The following is a 4,347-nucleotide window of genomic DNA, read 5'->3' on the forward strand; positions in this document are numbered from 1 at the left end:
AGCTGTAAGCACTGATGCGCTTTGGCTGTATTCTCATCTGAACATCTGGAGCAGCATGCAGGCTTCTTCCAGGGGTGGAACCACGGTTTGTCCCCCTGGGAGTAAATGCAGCGGGGAGAGCTATACATTGCCCCATGGCAAATGGCAAGCGTGTGTGTGTGTGTGTGTCCACTGAGTTTTGAAGTGTAATACCAGATGCGCAGCAGCTTGTTTAGGTATAATTATTAAATAAATATTGAAAGCCGTTTGCTCAGTCTGAGCAGCAGGAGAATCCCAGGCACAATTTTCAAATAATCAGCATCCCGATATAACTGCGGGATTCTTTCCTTGGCGTGTGGTTGAATATTAGACACTTCCCATTTCCACGCAGCTGCTGTGCCCAGCAGCTGTCGGGTGTCAGCTGTGGGAGGGGGGCTCTTCTCAGCTCACTGCACTATTCTTAGTGTGAAGGAATGATTACAGTAATGAACATCTCGTGCAGATTAGAAAGTGAAAACGTGGTAACCGACACTGAGTGGTGGTCTTCGAGTCTGTTTCAGAGAATATAAAAATTAGCTCAGGCTTGTCATTAGCATTGGTGCACAGGGAGAACCTGTATCATGGTCAGCACCAGAAGTGTGCCCTCCTTCCCTGTTATTCTTATTACACAAAGACTATAGGTGGTTATCTAGTGACAGCATTCAGCTTTATTTCTTGTATCTTCAAAACTGCTACAACACTTGCTCAGACTAAAAAGGTATCTCAAGTACGTGTATGGAGATTTCTGTAGCATAATCCTGTGATTTAATGATTTTGTAATTGCTTGAAACAATGTTTCATAGCTCCCCATCTACTGCATTAAATAGAAATTATCTTTTTTTTTCTAGTAGACGATATCTCTTATTGTGGAGGTTGTATTTATAAAAGTGCCATCTCTAATGCCCTTGTGTCCAGGAGATGGGATCAAAATAAGTAAATCACAGAATCACAGAATTACATTTTTAAGACTAGGAGTGGCATATTTCTTCACTTTTCCATTACTTAATTTCTGGAGTTTAAAATATGGATATATTGATATTAGTTTCATGTCTCAGCGGTGAGCATAAGGAGTAACAGTGAAAGTCAACTAGAATTGCTAGGTAAATATGAGTGGGCAGGTAAGAGGGTGTGTGTGTGCCCTGCTTACTCAGTCGAACAGTACACTGAGATCTTTAACATTTCAGAGTATGAAAGGATTCTGATGAAGTAGTCTAAGCCTGCTTTATTCTTAATATGATCTATGTAGGGATTTTACAAGATTCCTTTTATGCTCAGTGACTGACACTGAGTATCTTTGAAGGCCAGTCTTTTCTACACTTTGTACTTCAAATTAAAGCATCTCTGTAAAAGCTAATTAGTAAGAATGGACAATCAGCTCCTAGTGCATTATTTTGTGGTAAACCGATTTCCTCACGATATGTATAACCACTATTTTCCAGCTCTTATACTTGACTTTTTCCTTATCTTTATGACCCTTAAAAACCCTGTAGTACTGAAGCCTGCGTGTGATCTTCTGTGCTTTCAGTTTGGTCTCTTTAATATATATATATACTGTTTACAATAAGTACTTATCCATTGCCATCTAGCAGGTGCTGTAATGCTGAGAAACTTTTTGTGAAACTTCTTTGCTTAAGAAATATGTTGTGGAGACCTCAGGTTTGCCACGTGAATGTAATGAACTGACTTGTCTCTTTGACGTTAGAACTGCATGCTCATAGTGAATTGTGCCTCCAAACTCACTCCCTTCTCAAAACAGATGTTATATTCAGCTATTTTAAGGAAGTTTAGGCTTTTGTCTTTGTCCTACTTTCAGTGAAGTTACTCGTAGCTTTGCTGGGAACAAGGTTTGGTTGGGCTTTTATATCAAACTGTCACCTCATAGAATGTTATCTGTGTACCAGAAAACAGTGTAGTCTCAAATGAACAAATTAGATCCCGGCAATACCTGTGAAATTCTAGCTGTTATTTGCTGTGGAAAAGTAAAGGTCTTCTCTCTTTTTGCCAGAAGATGGCATTATCATTACCAGCTTAGGATACTTGAAAACCTAACTGATAATACCCTTTCTACTTTACTAAGTTATTTTTAAGAATTACATATAAGTTTTAGGAAAGCTGTCAGACAGTAAGAGGTCTATGGTGTTGGATGAATTAAGGTATTCTTTCTATGGGAGGGCAGGCACACCATTATTTTAGAGCATGAAGGCCAGAAGAATTTCACTGTGATCATCTAACTACTGTAATTCCCCTGAATTCTCTTATACAAATTAGACTAAATCTTCTAAAATTTGAGTTTTGGGATTATCAAAGTGCTGGAACCCATCACCGTGACCTTGGCTCATTTTTGTCCACAGTTGATTAATTTGTTAATCCTTTATTTCTCAATGTTGAGTTTTCCTGGATTGTGAAATACTTCTTCTGGAGATGGAGAGAGAGTGGAGTTAATCTCCTTTAACCATTTAGGTCCAGCAAGATTTATTATAGGAAGCAGAAGTCCGTTCATTAAGAAACCATTCATTTGCTTTCACATGGCATAGAGCCTTAGCCAATAAGCCATGCAGAGCTGCTTATGTGTCTCAGAAATAACCTTCTGCAGTACCTACATCACTTGGATTTTCTGTATTTTGAGAAATCTGTCTGTACAGTAATTTCTAGCTTTTTAAATGTATTTTGCTTAATTTATAGTTAGAACTTGGACCTTAAAAGTCTCAATTTTGTCTCCTTTGATTTTTATTTATTTATTTATTTTTGTGAAACATCTCCCATTATTCCCCTTTTTTTTCCTACTTAAAACTGTCATTCAAATTGAGGTTAATACCATTTATTTCTTACACTAGTTTTTGGCCACTCTGTTTATATTTAACCTAACCCTAAACACATATTAAGTTTTAAGTAAAATCTAGGATTCAGCAATGAGAATAGGCAGGGCTGCTGGATTTTTTTTTATTCTGAGGAGACTGGTATCCCACATTTTTGTTATAATTGCACATTTCAGGAGAGAGAAGAGGTTTCCCATGGTAGTGCTTTTGCAGTTTTGTGAACTTGGAACTACCTTATGTGAGACAGGCGTTTTTCAAAAATGTGTCTCACCTTGGAACAAAGTCTGAAGCTTCTGTGGAGCTTTACCTATTGGAGAACTTGGAAAATGGCAAATGTCTTTAAAAATCTTTGTATGTGTCACAGTTAGAATCTGTGATCTTTAGGTTTTCTGTCCTCCCTGTCAGTTTTAATTTCCCCCTACCAGAATCTGATTATCTGGACAGTGAATCTGGCTTTACCTCAAGATTGAGAGACACATAACATATGTATTAAATAAGTCCACCTCCACATGATTGTTTTGTCTTGAAGCGTGTTACTTCTGAATTACAGAGAAAAAGACTTAATCTTAGACAACCTGGTTTTGCTGAATGTTACTGTAGCTTCCAAATGTGAGAAAGACCTGAATGTGCTAAGATCCTAGACTGAACAAAGAAATAAGAAAGCAATGAGCAACAGATAGTGGAATTGCTAGTCTTTTCCCTTTTTATGCAACAAATAAAAATATCTGCAAATATGAATCCATCCAGATAGAGACAGCTGCATAATGTATTGCTAGGGAGCTGAGGGTTTTTTGGCATACTTTTCTGTGATGCATGTTGCTTCTCTGGGTTTCCCAAGAATGCAGCTATGGCATTCCAGTAACATTTATAGATTTAGAGAAATTCTGTGTTGCAGATTTCACATAATATTTTTACTATTCTGGCAAGAATATCCAGAAATGCTCACAAGATTCAAGACTGTCAAAAGAAAGATACACAACAAAACTGTAACTTCACAGTAGTTAATCTAGAAGATGAACTGTCTTCATTTTTCATCTTGAGGTGAGGACAAATGCAGTTTCTTCTCCTTTGTGTACTTAACCAGCGGTAGCTGAACCACATCACACCACATGTGCTGATATTAAATTGAGTATCTAAAATTAGGCATTTTACATTCTGTAGCATGAGGACAGGGTTTCAGTAGCTGTGGCATTCATCAAGTAGGCATCAGGCGTGTATGAACTTTGCAGCAGTAAGTAACACTGTGTTGTGTATTTCCTACCCATTACTGTCTATTTTGCATAATTTTAAAATACAGTTTAAGAGGTAAAATATTTGCTTCATATTTAGCTAATCTTTATTTTGGCTGTATTCCGTAGTGTTTGGCAGACCAAAATATTGTGACTAGAAGTAGAACAATCTTTTAGCCCAACTAGAGGTAATGTTATCCGTGGAAAGTGTAGTTTCTTAATATCTTGTTTCATATAACTTGCGTATTTGTCTTGTTTCATTTATTTTAGGCTTGAGCTTGAAG

Source organism: Cyrtonyx montezumae, unplaced genomic scaffold, assembly GCF_038088225.1.
Source record: "Cyrtonyx montezumae isolate F1298 unplaced genomic scaffold, pur_monq_1.0 scaffold_25, whole genome shotgun sequence".
In the NCBI taxonomy this organism is placed as follows: Eukaryota; Metazoa; Chordata; class Aves; order Galliformes; family Odontophoridae; genus Cyrtonyx; species Cyrtonyx montezumae.